The sequence below is a fragment of the Canis aureus genome, chromosome 22 (genome assembly GCF_053574225.1).
Source record: "Canis aureus isolate CA01 chromosome 22, VMU_Caureus_v.1.0, whole genome shotgun sequence".
In the NCBI taxonomy this organism is placed as follows: domain Eukaryota; kingdom Metazoa; phylum Chordata; class Mammalia; order Carnivora; family Canidae; genus Canis; species Canis aureus.
This window is the reverse complement of record NC_135632.1, coordinates 46014243-46032924: the sequence shown is the minus strand read 5'-3', so window position 1 is coordinate 46032924 and position 18682 is coordinate 46014243. Positions and strand designations below refer to the sequence as shown.

At 46.0% G+C, this 18682-nt stretch overlaps 1 protein-coding gene across 1 annotated transcript in view; it reads right to left on the bottom strand.

Moving 5' to 3' along the window:
* The window catches only part of DCLK3 (doublecortin like kinase 3), a 56622-nt gene that overhangs the window by 11815 nt on the left and 26125 nt on the right, over positions 1-18682 (bottom strand). The gene's annotated exons all lie outside the window — the stretch shown is intronic.

Sequence of the window (18682 nt, the reverse complement as noted above, 5' to 3'; positions counted from 1 at the left end):
CAAATGGCCTACAAACACATGAAAAAATGCTCCACATCACTTGGTATCAGGGAAATACAAATCAAAACCATGAGATACCACCTCACACCAGTGAGAATGGCTAAAAGTAACAAGACAGGAAACAACAAATGTTGGCAAGAATGCAGAGAAGGGGAACCCTCTTGCACTGTTGGTGGGAATGCAAACTGGTACAGCCATTCTGGAAAACAGTGTGGAGGTTCCTCAAGAAGTTAAAAATAGAGCTACCCTACAACCCAGCAATTGCACTACTAAGTATTTACCCCAATGATATAAATGTATTGATCCAAAGGGGCACTCCAATGTTCATAGCAGCAATGTCCACAACAGCCAAACTGTGGAAAGAGCCCAGATGTCCATCAACAGATGAATGGATAAAGAAGGTGTGGTATACATATACAATGAAGTATTGCTTCAGAAAGGATGAATACTTACCATTTACATTGACATGGATAAACCCGGAGAGTATTATGCTGAGCAAAATAAGTCAATCACAGAAAGGCAATTATCATATAGTCCCAGAGGATCATAGGGGAAGGAAGGGAAAACTGAATGGGATATCATCAGAGAGGGATAAAAACCATAAGACTCTTAATTACAGGAAACAAACTGAGGGTTGCTGGAGGGGAGGTGGGGGGGATGGGGTAACAGGGTGATGGGCATTGAGGAGGGTACATGATGGCGAGCACTAGGTGTTATACACAACTGATGAATTATTGAACTCTACCTCTGAAACTAATGATGTACTACATGTTGGCTAACTGAATTTAAGTTAAAAAAAATAAAACTAGGACAATCTCTGGGACACCTGGGCGGCTCAATCAGGCAAGCATGCAACTCTTGACTTCAGCTCAGGTCACGATTGAAGGGTCATGAGATCGAGCCCTATATCAGGATCTGTGTTCATCAGGAAGTCTGCTTGCTATTCTCTCTCTCACTCTGTTTCCCTCTGTGCCTCCCCCTCTCTCAAATAAATAAATAAATCTTAAAAAATAAAAATAAAAAACTAGGACAGTCTTAAGCAAACCAGGATGAGGTGGTTGTCCTTGTTTGCACATAATACAGAATTAATGCTACTTAACTGGGATTTATTCCTATATATGAGAACTGACAGATTGGGTTCTATTAATACTTTTGCATGAAGGTGAAAGAAGTTAGCTCTGATTCTTTAGACCTCACTTCCACCAGGTTTTAGAAAAGGGGAAAAATCAGTCATTTTTAGAGCACAGAAAAGACAGCTACCCTCCCTCTGAAATGAATACAGAGAAGCACTGTTCTCCTTTGTCCTCATCAAAATAGATCCCACCTGATTATCATTCTTTCAAATAAATCCTAGCGACTGGCTTTCTGATCACTGGTTAGCTAATTCCCACTGCCTGGTTAATGTGTCCTGTCCTCCTTCACCCTCAAGTTATCTGCATGCTAGATGATGTGTTACGAAGAGGTGGGTCTTCACCTAAAAGAAATGAATCTCAAGAAGTGAGCCAAGCAGGAATTTAGACCACCGTGCAAGATATGATAAAAGTAAAGATATATTTCACATAAAAACAAACAGTGAGGGGGAAAATCTAGCATTTTTTGCAGTAAGTGAAAGGTGAATTGGTTTTCTCTGGGGAAAGGCTAAATAATTGGGCACATCAAAACTCCTATTGTCTTCAAGTAAGGTAGAAGGGTGGCCCATGAGAGGTCCAGCCTCCAAACGTCAGAGAGTGTTAAGACTCAGAACAGCTGCCTTCCCCAAAACAGTCTCACCTTGACCGTCAAGAAATAAAGGCACAAGTCAAAGGATTTGCACAGTCCCTCGTTTCCAGGAGGCAGGAAGTGAAGCACAGCACATCCTGCCTGGGGACTGTCAAGGTCTCAGGCCAGAGGGGAATTTATCCACAGAGGGTAGAGAAAATAGTAGAATCTTAAAAAACAAACAGAAAAAGTCCAACCCCCAGAAACAAAGAGTAGAATGGTGGTTGCCAGGGATCAGAGGAAGGGGCCCTGGGAAAGCTGGTGGTGTGGTCTAAGGGCACCAACATTCAGTTGTAAGACAAATATGTTCTGGGAATCCAACGTACAGCATGGTGATTGTAGTTAATGATTCTTCATTGTATACTTGAGATTTGCTAAGAGAGTAGATCTTAAACATCGAAAGAAAGAAAGAAAGAAAGAAAGAAAGAAAGAAAGAAAGAAAGAAAGAAAGAAGGAAGGAAGGAAGGAAGGAAGGAAGGAAGGAAGGAAGGAAAGAAAGAAAGAAAGAAAGAAAGAAAGAAAGAAAGAAAGAAAGAAAGAAAAAGGGAAGGAAGGAAGGAAGGAAGGAAGGAAGGAAGGAAGGAAGGAAAGAAAGAAAGAAAGAAAGAAAGAAAGAAAGAAAGAAAGAAAGAAAGAAAGAAAGAAAGAAAAAGGGAAAGGGAAAGGGAAAGGGAAAGGGAAAGGGAAGGAAAGGAAAGGAAAGGAAAGGAAAGGAAAGGAAAGGAAAGGAAAGGAAAGGGAAGAAGGAAAGGAAAGAAGGAAAGGAAAGGAAAGGAAAGGAAAGGAAAGGAAAGGAAAGGAAAGGAAAGGAAAGGAAAGGAAAGGAAAGGAAAGGAAAGGAAAGGAATAGAAAGGAAAAAGAAGCCACAAAATACAAGGCAACTCTATGAGTTGATGGATGTGGAAATTAACTTGATTGTGGAAATCCTTCCATAATGTATACATGTATTGGAGCATCATGGTGTACACTTTAAATATATTACAATTTTGTCAATTATACCTCAATAAAACTGGGAGGAAGAAATTAATGCAGAGTTTGAATTAAAACATAAATTTTGTTATATATAAGACTAAGTAAATTTATACATGGGAGTTTTTCCAAGGCAAGTTCTCAACAAAACTTTTTTTTTTTTTTTCACTTAAAAAAAATTACAGCCCCTATTGCTATCTTGAAATCCAGCCAGCCAGCTAGTGCTCTGGGAATCCTGGCCACACAGCAGAAGTGCCCTCAGGAACACAGCCACCACCACCACCACCCCCCCCCCCACCACCACCACCACCCCACCCCCGGAGAGATTCTTCCTGGACCCAGCACCACCTGAGGAATTCATGGCAAATGGCCTGTTTGTAACAAATTGGTGAAATCAAGGTCAAGATGACTGGCTCTGCCTCCTCCTGGCAGAGGTCTGCCTCAGGTCCCCCTGCCTCTGGTTCTGCCAGGAAGGGGGATTGGTGGGGGCCTCTGGGCGGCTTCCTCACGTCCTGCACTGAAATAACCCTTTGCAGGAAGATTCAGCCTCATCCTCAGTTACATGCACAGACTCTAAAGCCCAACTGCCAGGTGCAGACTCCAGCTCACTTCTGCCTCCACTTCCTCACCTGTAAAGGGAGATGTGAACGATATGCGTGATGAGAACTTAATGAACTAACATTTGTAAGGTGTGATAAACAGTACCTGGCACCTAAGAAGCACGACGTGTTTGTTAAGTAAACCCTAAGTGTTTTAGCCTCTGTAACCTCTGAAGAGCAGGACTGACTTCAGGCAAAATGAGGAGTATGGGAAGTTGTCCTTGCTACCTTCCTCGTCCAGACCGAAGGCCCTCTAGCCAGACGGGGCCCTGGTCCATCCTCTGCTGTCCAACTCCACCGCCTCACAACTCTGACCTGCCCTACACCTCATCAGAGAAGCTGGATGCTCAGGGCCAAGGTGAGCTGAGCAGTCAATTCCTGAGCTATGGCGAAACAGAGACAAGCCTGGCGGAGATCATCCCAGGGGAGAGGCTCCTCGGGCCCACCAGAGCGATGGGAGAAATGATCAGCTTTCTGCAGGCACATGCTCTCACATCTCTACTGGAATGGGGACAAAGGTTCCCAATGCCTCCACCATGCCGGGGCGGGGGGGGGGGGGGTGGAGGCAACAGAAAGACTGGCTCTCCCTGTGCCCCAACAGAGCCATGGGCACAGCAACACCCAAAAATACGGGACAGGCAGCCAACTACCCGGTTTCCCCAGACAAAAGTAAGTTCTCTGAACTTGCTTTGCATCTTACCAGTGAGCTTAACATCTCAGGAAGCAGACTGTGTCTTACCGCAGGGCAACCTCATGGATGCCTCCCTAATTAACCTAACTGAAGGGAGAGTCACTGAGGCAAACGAAAGTGCAGTTCAGCTTTGGTCTGCAGAGCGAGACAGATACAGCCCAGAAGGAGACAGGGAGGTAAGATTAGAATAACTCAGACTAGAAAATCAAGTTTGGAAGGGAAGGGCAAAAAATAGTGTGGTGCCCACAGTTTACGGCTGGATCGTCTACATTAATCACATTTGCTGGGTAATTGTTGAAAAAATATGCCCCCCGCAAATACTGGTAAATATTCCCAACCAAGTGATCAGCAATCAAAGCATCTGACTGCTTTGATGCACCAAAATAAAATATGTACCCCCATGAGAACAAACTACTCCTTTCCTCAGAGAAATCCCCCAGCTCCAAAGCCCGGCTCCGCCGAAGAACCAGCATATTCAACACGGTGGAAACTCAGTCATTTGTTTTGCACAATTATTAGGTTAAATGTCCAGATGCTGATGCACACATTTTCAAATACCAAATCCGTGTTTTACATCGTTCTGTGGCCTTTCTGTGACATCCTGCACTGCTCCTTGTCTCTTCACGGTTTCATGTTTGCTCCTTGTGTTTTGGAATCATCCCCACAGCATCTCCACAGCACCTCCACAGCATCCGCACAGCACCCCCACCCCCAGCACCCCATCCCCTCAGCATCCCCCACAGCAGCCCCACAACACCCCCATCCCCACAGCACCCTCACAGCACCCCATCCCCTCAGCACCCCCACAGCATCCCCACAGCACCTCCACATCATCCCCACTCCCTCAGCATCCCCCACAGCATCCCTCAGCAACCCCCACAGCACCCCTCAGCAGCCCCCACAACACCCCCACAGCATCCCCACAGCACCCCACATCACCCCCACAGCACCGCATCCCTTCAGCACCCCCACAGCATCCCCTCAGCATCACCCACAGCATTCCCACAGCACCCCACAGTACCACATCCCCTCAGCATTCCCCACAGCACCCCACAGCACCCCCACATCATCTCCATCCCCTCAGCATCCCCCACAGCATCCCTCAGCATCCCCCACAACACCCCCACAGCATCCCCATAGCACCCCATCCCCTCAGCATCCCCCACAGCACCCCACAGCACCCCATCCCCACAGCATCCCCCACAGCACCCCCACAGCATTCCCACCCCCTCAGCATCCCCCACAGCATCCCTCAGCAACCCCCACAGCACCCCTCAGCAGCCCCCACAACACCCCCACAGCATCCCCACAGCACCCCACATCACCCCCACAGCACCCCATCCCCTCAGCACCCCCACAGCATCCCCTCAGCATCACCCACAGCATTCCCACAGCACCCCACAGCACCCCATACCCTCAGCATTCCCCACAGCACCCCACATCATCCCCATCCCCTCAGCATCCCCCACAGCATCCCTCAGCATCCCCCACAACACCCCCACAGCATCCCATCCCCTCAGCATCCCCCACAGCACCTCCATCCCCTCGGCATCCCCCACAGCACCCCCGCAGCATCCTCACAGCATCCCTCAGCACCCCCATCCTCTCAGCATCCCCATCATCCCCATCAGAGCATCCCCCACAGCATCCCCACAGCACCCTCACAGCGCCCCATCCCCACAGCATCCCTCAGCATCCTCCACAGCATCCCCACGGACACCCCTTGTGTCTCGGGATCATCCTCACAGCACAGAGCAGACACGGAGCCCCAGGGGTGGTTAAGATCTGGGAGTCATTTGTCCCTTCCAGAAAGGGGCTCGAGACCACTGGTGTTTTTTATTTCTCCTTCTCCAGCTTTTGCTCTCAGTAGGGATGTCCCAACCTTCAGAGCTGTCAGGGTGACTTGAGGCCTCTCATCTATTTCACCCACGTGAGCAGCTTAATTACATTTAAGGTCCTGCCCCACCTGTGTGAGTTTCATTGTTTTGTTTTGTATCAACAGGCACTTCCTATTCTCGGCTTCCAGCAATTCCTATCTTAATCTTGCAATCAAGTGAGTGACATCCTCCCGGGGATAACTCTTCCCCTAGCATCTGTGGGACTTCCAGAACCATCGGCTCTTCCACCCAGACAGGAACTTGCGTAAAACATCCTCCCACAAGGACTGTTTACCCCTGATCGAATTCTCAACATGGAAGAGATTCCACAACTTTATCTGGCGGTTCATCCCATTTATGGCCAGTTTCACTTGGGAGGAGGTTCACCACTATGTTGAATCCAAATTCCACCTCCTACCCTGCCCTGTTGTCTAAGTCTGCCCTCTGGGATGGTAGTGAAGAAAGACACATGCGTTCCAAAGGGAAACAAGTATCATGATCCCCATGTCACCTCCAGTTTCCCTAACTTCACATCTGAGGATCCTCCAACTCATCTTTATAAGACCTACTCTCCTGATCATCAGCCCTTTCTCGATCCTTCCTACACTAAGTTCACTGTCTGAACCAACAGCATTGTCATCCCTTGTGAGCTCGTTAGAGATCTAGACTGCTCAGATCCACTGAACCAAAACCTACATGTCGACAAGACCCCTGGGTGCTTTGCGTGCACGATCAAGTTCTGGGTGATCCCCATTTCATCGATGCCTCTTTGAACAAAGAATGCTCAGAAATGAACGCTATACGCCACGTGTGATTCAATCAGGACAGTGGACCTTAGGTCTCTCAGCGGACGGGGCACTGGGTTGCCATAAAGAGAGCCAAAGACTCCATTCAGAGTCCCACTGTGATGCCCCTTCCTCAGAAAGCCTCGTAGGGGATCAGAACATGCCACCCCAAATTATGCCACTTTGACATATTGAGTCTTTTAAGCTGACACTTGAGAAATAGCAGATGCAGGAAGTACTATCTGCCCTTCTTTCTACTTAAAAGCAGGACATAACGTTTCTAGTGAGGAAAGTGCCCTCCCCGTACCAGGGAGCACAGACCACTGGAAATCACCAGACACTCTGGCCAGGCAGAGAGGCACTGAGAGAAGAATCTGCATAGCAAAACTTATTCAACAACTCTTATCTTCCACTCATTCTCCCATGACTTTACTTTCCACAATTTGCTGCCCCTAAAAGCCTAAAGACACTTTTCCTTTATCTTGTCTCTTCTCTAAAAATGTATTGTTCTTCAAGATGCTCTATAAGCCCCAAATTCTAACTACCCGTTTGGGTCACTCATCATAGAGTTCCTCCCATGTGTGTGTGCTGCCCACTGCACTTTCTCTTGTTGGTCTGTCTTTTGTAGATGTACTTTCCAGGGCCTACCAAAGAACCCAAGGCGATGGAGACAAAAGGGTTTTTGTCCTCCCCTACACCTTCGTGGGCCAGGTTTGGCTGAGGGCACACCCTCAGCCCCAATGTACACATCTGAATTTGCTTCACCCACATTTCCATTTCTCTATCTTCTGGTCCATCGAAACTCACTGTTCCAGGTCATCTTCCTTCTGGGGCTCTGTTTTCAGCTGCCCCCCAACTGCAAGGGTGTTAGAGATGGATTCCCACGGCACTGTTAGGACTGCTGATCCATCTGCATCCAACACCCCCTTTTCCAGTCACACCAAAGTTCCCTGATTTGAATCCAGGTTGTCTATATTATTTACATAAGCACCCAAAGGGTCTCGAAGCTTCAAAAGGAATCTATTTTTCTGAACAATTAAACTCCTCTCCCTCAACGGTACCTCAATTTAAACATGATCTTGCGGGGCAGCCTGGGTGGCTCGGTGGTTTAGCGCCACCTTCAGCCCAGGACGTGGTCATGGAGACCTAGGATGGAGTCCACGTTGGGTTCCCAGCATGGAGCCTGCTTCTCCCTCTGCCTATGTCTCTGCCTCTCTCTCTGAGGCTCTCATGAATAAATAAATAAATAAAATATTTAATAAAAATAAACATGATCTTGCAATGTTCACCTCTGAGCAGCAGATGGCAGCAGAGTATAGACCAAACAGCAAGCAGCTAAGGTAAGGAAAATTCAGACGTGATTAGGCCCACTTTTCTTCTTTTTTTCTACTTATTCCTTACTTCACGGTCCTTCTGGCCTTTTCCTTCCAACCAGCTATGAGGACTTTATGACCTTAGAAACCAGCTCACACTACAATACCAATGCCCCAAATCAATTTATATTTTAATAGCAAAAGATACCATAACACAAAATGTTTGAAAACATCGTTGGAAACAAAGTCTTCCCTGGGACCTATGACAGGCCTTCTTCCCAATACTATTCTACTTAATTAATATCTGATATTCATCCAACAAATATTTAGATGCCTACCATGTGCCAGGTATTGTTCCTGGTACTAGGAACAGTGAATGGAACAGATAAAGTCCTTGCTCTTATAAAGCCTTCTTTCTATTAATAAATAATATTCAAATGAATATGTAATGTCCCGCAGTGATAAGTGTGTGAAAAGAAAAAGTGAAATAAAGGCTGTGTTGTCTGGTATAGTTTACAATAACCACATGCGGCTATTTATTTTAAATAAAATTTAAAATTCAGTTCCTCAGACACCCAAGGTATATTTTAAGTGTTGATCTTGTAGTGGCTATTGTACTGGGCAGTTCAGGGATAGGACATTTCCATCATCACAGAAAGTTCTACTGGACAGTGCTAGAAATGACAGTGGCAGGAGTTGCTATTTTAAATGGGGTAGTTAAGGCAGGATTCACTGAGAAAGTAATATTTGAAAAAAGTCAAGGGTGACCCATATTCAAATCTGAGGAGAAAGCTTTTCAGGTGGAGGAAATAGCAAGTGCCAAGGTCCAGGGACACGCTTGGTCCGATGTAGGAACAGCAAGTAGATGCAGGAGTGGAGTGAATGAGGTGGTAAGTGGTTGGAGTGGAGCTCTGAGAAGAGGCCAGAGGCCACATCATGCAGCACCTTGGAGGCCAGGGAAATGAATTTGGCTTTTATTCTCAGTATGACAGAAAGCCAGTGATTGCTCTGAGGTCCCATTTACATTTGGAGGATCACTCAGGCTCCTGTGAGGAAGACGGCATTTAGAGGAGGAGGGAGGACCAGTGAGGAGGCCACTGCCGCAGTCCGAGCAGGAGATGATGGTGGCTTGGTCTTGGGTAGTGGAGTGGAAGTGGAGAGAAGTCATCCTAAGGGCAAAGGGAAGTCTCGAATGGGTGAGGACAGGGGCTCCAGGGTGACTCAGGCCCCTGCCACAAGGAGCTGGACCAGTGGCAGCCCCATCTTTGTGACAGCACAGTATAGGGATGAGAGCCCTGCTGAAGTTCGAGATGGGATGGAAGTTGGGAAACTGCAAACAATGCATACAGATACCTCTTTCAGAGTGTGCATATATGTGTAGTTCATAAATGTGGGGTACTAGCTGAAGGGGGGCGTGGAGAAAACGAGGTTTGTTTTCTTAGTTGGGCGATAGCACATCAGTGTAGGTGATGATGGAGCAGTGAGCTGGGTTGGAGAAGTCTGGGAGAGGCACAGGTTCCGTGTGAAACTCAGCTGCGACATCCTGAGTTTGAGGTGTGACCAACTATTCTATGTGCTAAGTGCTAAAGTTACGTGATGAAGTTTGTGTGTGCTCTAATGGGTGGTGGGCTCTAATCAGGGGAGAGCACAGAGCAAATCGTCACTGTGGCAGTGCAACAAACATAGGTAGTGATTCTCCAGCAGGGACAGTCTACCACCACCCCAGAGATACCGGACAGTATCGGAGACATTTTTGGTTATCACAACTCGGGTACTAGTGGCATCTCGTGGGTAGATGTTCAGGACAGGCCCCACAGCAGAGTCATCCTGCCCAAATGCCAATAGTGCCACAGTTGAGAATCCTGCTATAGAACAATAGAAATAGAGCCACAATCATGAGGTCCAGACTAAAGTGATTACCCCCTGGTAAAAGAGACAATTGAGGTAACTAGCAGAATGCTTCCAAGCCAACGCTTGGACTAATGTGTGGTTTCCATATTTTCCTATCTCTCTGTGTAGAAACCCAAAGAGTGTGCTCCTCCTCACCAGCTTCTCAGTCTCCCTGATACTGGAACTCATCCAGTTCCCCCACTCCCAAAGGACCAGAGTCCACATTCCACATCAGACCTTCTGAGGAAATCATTTAATCCAAAATCAAGCAACTGAACTGTCAACATGTATCTTGCAAAAGAGCTCAGAAGTCAGACTGAAATTACTTGGACCTTTGTTCTAGCTCTGCTTATACTAGAAGAGCCAGATGACCTCCATCTTGACTTTTTCTGAGAATACTTTATCACCCACAATATGGGAGAGGTCTCTAGACTTCCCACGCAGACCTAACTTTCTGTTATGCTACAACCTACCAGGATTTGAAACCATGCAGCGATAAAGGATCTCTTTCATCTCAGCTTTAGCAGTTAGGGACAGAAAAAAAAAGTTAAGATCAACCAGGCAGCCGTCTAGTAGAGTGCCCAGGAGCTTGGATGGGCCTGGATTCAAATCCCACTTCTCCTCGTTTGCTGTGTGACTCTGAGCAAGTTACTCAACCTCTCTGGGCCTTAGTTTCCTCCCCCGTAAAGGGAGGTGAGCGCACTTACTGCAGCAGGTATATACAGCAGGCAGCAGGAGTAAAGGGTCTAGAGCAGCGCTGCGTCTATGGTGAGCACCGTGTTCCCTAGCAAGGTTATAATCCGGTCCCTTTTAATTACTTAAGTAAAGGGAAGTGAAGATTCTTTCAGTCTCCCCCATTCTATTCTTCACCACCTTGAGTCCTTGACATTTCTGAAAACCAAACTTTGACGTCAAATTCTACAAGAAGCATTACCATTTTGCAGCCACACCTAAGTACCTAAAGCTAAACAGCTTTCACTCGCTCCCCACCCCCCAGGCCAGTGAATGTGAGTGAGGATTGATCCACAGGTAACAGACAAACAGACACATAAAGTCTAAATTTGAAAACAAAAAAATAAAAAAATAAAAATAAAAAAAATAAATTTGAAAACAGATAAACCAGGGGAAGAGGGTGTCTGAAACCAGAAGGTCATTCTCAGCCCAGCCCTAGAATAAGCCTCCCTACAGCAAGGTACAGGGAGGGGACCCTTCTCTTTCCCTATCAGAGACTCCAGCCCCACGCACATGGAAGCCAAGCTCGGAGGGCTTGGCTATCCCAGAGGCAGCCACAGCAGGACAAGGAGACAGCAGGCATCAGAGCAAGAGGACTGGGGGTCTGTGTGCAGAATAACGGGGTTGATATCTCCCCACCAGGGCAGGGTAAACAAAAGCAGGCCAAGAGGAAGAGAAAGCATTTGAGAGATGTTTTGTCCCATAGGATAAGGAGGTCCAACTTTTTCTATGAATCTGGGGGCCCCCAAGAGATCCAGAAAAATTACAGACACCTGGCGGGCACTTGTTATCTACGGCTTCCTGAAAGCTGTAGTCTCCCAGATTTGCCCTACATCAAGCAGTCCCCCAGATTCCCTGCAAGAGGATTCAGAAGTATCCCTGTGACCCCACAATGGAGATGGGGAGAAGAATGAGGACGTGGCAAGGGCCACCCCAGAAATGGCCCTGACCAGGCCCTATGCTGAGGGGTGGGCCCCTCTGAACACCCTCTCCAGGAATACAGTCTTCAGTGACCTCAAGAAACAGCTAGCAGCTTCTATTTCCTCACCCAAAACTTCCTTACAAGGAAGGGTACCAAAAGGCCTGATAACCAGGCCAAGTCCCCAAGAGAAAGCACAAGTGAACATCGTAAAAGTGTCCTATGCTAGGAAATTGTGTATTTTGAAAGCTACCCATGCCCCATCCACTGTGCCTGGTTAAGAGGCCACGGTGAGGCCAACATACAGGCCAAAGTAGAAGCAACAGAGTGGAAAAGTATACTGGCCAAAAACCTTACTAACCACAAGGCCATCTGGCACATAAACACATAAAGCACCTTTCCTGATGGGCTGGCACATGAAAATAAACAGGCCTGCAGGGCCCAACCATCAGGCCCGCACATGGCTCGGGCATCACCTCCCTACCTGTCCTGCCGGCCCTATAAGACACATAAGTCTGTAGAGCCAGAGGCAGAGAAGCACAGCGTGGGTGCACCATCCAGCACAGCAGGTTCTCAGACCCACTTTGAGTTGTATGGCAGCCACTGCCCATACCTTCCCATGAGTTCCCTGCTTGCCAGCAGAACCCAGACACCATCCGGCCACAGGGCAACTTGCATCACGAAAGGCAGGCCCAGCTGAGATGCCAGTCAAGTCTGGGCAAAGTCAATCCCTGTGACCATTCAGTCCCCTTTTCCAAGGGAGGCCGCCTGACCCATCCTGGCCAATGAGAGAGAACAGGAGGTGTGCTGAGGAGCTCCTGAGCCAGATTTTCCTACATTTGGAAAATGGAGAACACTAGGAAGAGTCAACCTCCTCTTTTTCCTGCCATTGATGTAATCCTTAGAGAGTGGTAAATATTTGGGGGCCCTGGCAAAACTGGGAATTGGCAAACACTGCCTTGAGATCTTTGACCTGCTCCATTAACCATCCCTGTGACCACCGGTCTCCAGGCTTCTTGTCACGTGACACAACTAGATGCTCCAGGCTTCCTGTCATGTGACACAACTGGATGTCTGGATTGTTTGAGCACTTGCTCCACGTGTACTCTGCAGATCATCAGCACCACCTGGGAGCTTATTACAAATGCAGCCTCTCAGGCCCCTCCCACACCCACTAAATCAGCATCTGCATCTTCTAAGATCCCGTGACTCCTGTGCATATGGTGGTTTGAGAAGTGCTGATTTACCCCACTGTTAGTCACCTCGTCCCACAGCAGCTGGAAGGTAGCTCAGCTATAACAAGGGTCCTTAAGGGGGTCCCCTCCCAGTTAGGGTGTCCTCTCCCTCTCCTAATCCTCTCCTCACCCCTTACAATACATCCCACTCCCCTAGATGCAAACATACAGGCAGCATCTCCAAAGGCACACATTTTTATATTTCTGTTTCCAACTCCTTCCCAGAAAGACAATGAGCTGACATAAAACACCAAGCCCACCACAATATGGCCATGCACGTAATTTATCAAAATTCCCAAGGTCAAGGTCCTACCCAGGAAAGCCAAAGTTATTACCAACAGAATTATTATTGTTATGGTCACCATTACTTATTCATGGGCCTCCAGTGGTGCCCTGCGATCTATCTGACGAGGTCAAAACATCAGAGACGGTTCCTATAGGGGAAATTTACCATCTTGGAAAGGCACCTGGGATCAAATGCCTGGGTGTGCTGCCCACAAGAGATTCTTAAACAAATAACCCTTTAACCCAATTCCATATATTCTGACTAACTGAAAGGGATTTTAAGAGTTTTGTTTCAATGCAGAACAATGAAGTCTCCTTTCCCAAAATGCTAGTTAGAAACTAAAGGTTGGGGAGGGATCAACAATGTATCCGCATCCACAGAGAATGCCCAGTTCTCCTGTCCTTAGGCAGAAGGCCCATCAAAACAGGACAGTCATGTTGGCAAAGTTGAATACATGAGAGAGTGGGAGAAATGAGACCCACGGCTGAGTGTTCCCCCTTCTACCTATCTTTCTTCCTTCTTTCCATCTTTCCTTTCTTCCTTCTATCCTTCTTCTCCATATCCTCACATAAACCTTAACATGTAGGACATCTGGAAGAAGCTGAAACAGAGGGAGAGGCTTCATATTAATGCAATGAGACAACTAGATCTTCGACCCTGGACAGTTGTTGAAGGAATCTACCAATTTGCTTCCTCAGATTAAGGGCATTTTGAAAACACAGATTTTTAAGACAATCTTATATCCTCAAATGCCTCACTAGAAATAATTCTCTTAGAGCAGCAGCAATGCACATGAACACAAGTATTAAGAGGACAAAGGCAGATCGCAGTTATTTACCTTTATAAAGGACCTGAGCTTCAGGACTCTTTGGGGGAATGAAGTCACAATTTTAGAAGAGATTGAACAACATTCAACAACCTTCTGAATCATGCTTTAACGTTGTCTCTGTTGCTGATAATTTACTGCAGACTGTCTACAGTAAATTATCAGACATCCACCCTTGTAGGTGTCTCTTTCAAAAGGAATAAACAGAAGAAAACCTCAGTTATCAAAATGACCCAGTATCCAGAATTTTTGAAAACTTTACGAAATTCACTGAAACTTCTGGCTATGTGGTCAAGCCTTAAACAATATATGGGTTCACGGACTATATGGATGCTTTCTATTTTCCTGGAAAGTGTTGAAATGGAGACCAACAGCCACTCTCAGTGACATAAACCTGAAACCGTAACTCTGATGTCTCCTGCTAGAATTCACCCTGGGATTCTTGAGATGATCCCTTATGAACTTATCTTCTCACAAACTTGATCAATATTGACCAATGACCTAAAGGCTTTATCAATGCGCTTTTTCTTTAGTGTTATTGCTGAAATCTCCATTTCTTGATTTTATTAAGCATACCTCAACAAGATATGCTTCATAGTCATGAACTTTTTAATTGCAATTAAGAATGTAATTGCAATTAAATATATACCAAATGCAATTGGTATATAAATACATTCGTGAATACTTGGACCGTCAAGGAGAGGACCTGAACACCTCTGCCTTAGATGCTAAGGGGAAAGAAAATTGAAACTGGAGCTGGAAAAAGAGAAGTCATGCTGGTCAGGGAGAAGAGTGCACCACAGAACCGCTCACAGCATGAATCATTAAGTCCTTCCTTTTTTTTTTTTTTTTTTTTTTTTTATTTATGATAGTCACAGAGAGAGAGAGAGGCAAAGACATAGGCAGGGAGAAGCAGGCTCCATGCACCGGGAGCCCGACGTGGGATTCGATCCCGGGTCTCCAGGATCACGCCCTGGGCCAAAGGCAGGCGCTAAACCGCTGCGCCACCCAGGGATCCCCATTAAGGCCTTCCTATACATCCAAGTAGAAGTGAAGAAAATAATTTAGAGAATTAAAATGAACAAAATTATTGGATAGGTTTATTTTCAAGGAAGAATGGGCAAGGAGTGTGCCTGGCCATTTTTTAGTCTTCCAGCTTTTCCTCACCACCCTTGGGGATGCTGGTCACTGCCCTGTCATAGCTGCATTCAGCAGTTAAAAACCTAGAAAAGTCTGTCCCTTCCCAGAACCTGTGAGAGGCCAGAAAGAGTACAACCTTTATTCCTGATGAGCTGTGACCTGTCTCCACAGCTCCCCATCACCACTTCCCCTGGATTCCGACAGTCTCTTTTCCAAGCACTTCACTGCTGCCTATCCTCCTCCTAGCAGCATGTTTCCAGAGCAGGAACCTGCCTCTTCTCTTCCCCTTCTTCTGGGACAGATGGTCTCAAATGACCTTGCTCCTGTCTGACTTCTCTTCAGTGTTTTCCCCCACCCACTCGCTCAGCCTTCTTTGCTATAGGTAAAGCTGTTGCTCATACGTAGCCTGGTGATGTCCACTTCCCACCCTGTGCGGGCTGCTGCTCTCATCATCCTCACCTCTCTGGCTCCTGTCTGTCCCCTCCTCTCCTCCCAGGGCCCAGGCATTACCGCACAGCACATTCCAGCTCCACCAAGGGAGCACATACTGGCAGAAGAAGCAATTAACATTTCTGCAAGCTGGAAATTCTCATAATTAAAACTTCTTTTGCGAGATCTCAGGAGTCGAAATAACCCAAAGGGAAGAAGAGCGCTGGCATCTTATCAGGAAATGTGATCAGTAGAAATAGATAAACTCAGTAACATAGGCCTGAAATTGTGCCCCGGGGCCCAATTATTAGACAGGAATAATTCTGTTGATTTAAATAACATGATAAACTTGCCATGTTCATAAAGAGCTCTCAGCACATTCAGAAAGTCTCTAAAAGAAGCAACAGTTATAATCACTCATGTAGCCAGAAATTAGTTCTAACGGGAAATCACTTTCTTAAGCTTAGCAAAGTCAGGTCTTTTTTTTTTTTTTTTTTTTTTTTTTGCAAAGTCAGGTCTTAATACAGACAGTGGCCATCTGCTGAAGGACGTAGAAGAACATTAATTGAGGGACAGTGGTCACCAAGGTGACATTTAGGAAAAGTAAGTCTTAGAAGACCAAGCAAATTAGTGAGGTGTTTGTCAGACCAGCAAGTTGAAAGACGCCAATCTTCTAAGCACAGACAATGGAGCCCACTGCCAAACCGAATACTATCCAGAACTCTGTCTGAAAAGCCAAAAAACACTGACCTTAAAGAGCAGTTAGACTTTTGACATAACAGGTTGAACTTTACTTACCCAGAACTCCTGACGAATGTGGCTTATAAATGTTCCTTTTGATAAATGCAAGCTGACAAACTATTCATGGGACAAAAAAGATATTAACCTATTTCACAAAAGATGGCTTAAATATGTCGCATTTTGTAGCTTCTGAAAAGAGCCATTACCACCACAAAAAAAAAAAGGTTTTATTTAAAAAAAAAAAAAGTAGGCTTTCTTTGAAATCAGAAAAGAGAAAAGGATCTAAATATAAGTTATAATCGACACCAATATATAACTCATATATGTAGGGTGAAAAATTATAGCTCCTCTGCAGTTGTGCCTCTCTCTCTCTCTCTCAGAACACACGCGCAGACACGCACACACACTTCAGTGCCCTTAAGGGCACTAAAAACATGTAGTGACATTCAAATCCATGCAGAGTTGTCAAATGCCCACTCAAAGGGAGTCAGCTTGTCCATACTAAACATATTCCTTGCAGTTTTCCTAATTCTTCAAGTAAACTTCTCTATGAAATCTAAACCGGTGCTTTCTCCATTTTAAAAACTGCTGACAAGTCCCTTAACACAAGTGAGAGCCTCTATGGCCCGAGATACACAGGCTCAACCTATTGATTCTGGGACCTTGTTGAGAAAATGCAAACTTAGATGACTGTCCCCCAAAGAAAACAATCCTAGGGGATACATGATCTCATTCCACATATTTAAGAACTTGTATAACCATTATAATGCTTTATTTAGGCACATGCCCAAAATGTTCAGTTCAGGAGAACCCACCCAGGCCTCTAATCAGAACCTCTTCCGGTTAGATAATTCACTGAAATATCAGAGGTTCATTCCAATGTGTCCATAACAAACAGTGCACAGTGCATCACACATGGAGAACACGTGGGCTCGGACCCAAAAACCAGAAACAATAAAAAAAGCAGGTGAAGAAAGGATGAGGACACTCAGCTAATGCAGAAAGGAAATTTTTTCAAAGGGAGACGTCTTACGATAATTCAGACCTCTCAGGAACCGAGGCAAATGGCTTCTTCAGTTCTACAAATTTGGGCAAAAACAATGTTGCTCGACATAGTGGTCAACATAGACCTCATTTCACCAGATTAATTTTGATGTACTCGGTATTTCTGTTTGCTTGTGGGAGCAGCTTACAGACAGATGAATATTCCCCACCTGTGTCTATAGGCATGAAATTTAAGAAAACAAGCTAAAGCCCTGCCAAAAAGAAAAAGAAAATGTGGCTCCTGGAGATCATCTTCCCCATTCACTGTTGCTCTAGCTGCAGAAATCTGGCTTTGGATTCCTGCTCGTGATATCCACCTTAACATCAGAATCTTTTCTAAAGTGCAAATAATGATGGTGGCCACCGCTGATGCAGTGTTTGCCGTCTTGCAGGCAGCCTGCTATGATCTGAATTCATTCATTCATCCAACTACTATTTAAAGAAGACCCACCATATGACAGAATTGTTCTAGGTTTCAGGGTAAAGTCTGAATAAAACAAAGTGCCTGCTATTGCAGAACTGTCTTTCCAGTAAGAGGACAAATAAAACAGAAGAATAAATGGAGAATGAATCTGGTGGTGATCAGGGCTATGAAGAAAGTGGGATAAAGGTGCCAGAGGGTGACCGTGTGAAGCATGCGGTCCTCACACAGACCACCAGGAACACACCTGCAGTTCAGAAACACTGGGTTTACTGACTCACTGCAACATGAGAGAATGCACACCCCTGGGATCAGGGCATCCAAATAAGAAGTGTTCAAAGGACTGTAGGATTTGAGGGGCACTGGGGTGGTGGCTCAGTCAGTTAAGCAGCTTCCTTCGGCTCAGGTCATGATCCTGGAGTCCTGGGATTGAGCCCCAGTATCTGGCTTCCCTGCTCAGTGGAGAGTCTGCTTCTCCCTCTCCCTCTGACTGTCCCCCCTGCTTGTGCTCTCATTCACTTGCTTTCTCGTGAATAAATAAAAAAATCTTTTAAAAAATTTAAGATTTGGGTTGTCAGGTGATTTGGGGGGAGGGTTCAAGAAAACAGGGTTTTGCTCCGAATACTGTCAGAAAGTGAGGGTAACTCTAAGAGTAGGCGTCTTAGTAATTCTTACCAAGAAGGCAAGAGGAATGAAGTGAGGCAGTCACTCATAGTAGCCAAAAGGGGATGTGTGCCCGTATTTGTGGTTTGGACAATCTTAGTTTGTTTTTGTTTTTGTTTTATATTTTTATGTATTTATTCATGAGAGAGACAGAGAGAGGCAGAGGGAGAAACAGGCTCCCCCGCCAGGGAGCCTGATGTGGGACTCTATCCCAGAACCTTGGGATCACGACCCAAGCCAAAGGCAGATGCTGAACCACTGAGCCACCCAAGTGCCCTGAACAATCTTGGTTTTATCTGCATTTGGACATGATTATAAAGGGATCTGGCTTTTGTCTTGATCCCTCATGGTCACAGAGTGTCC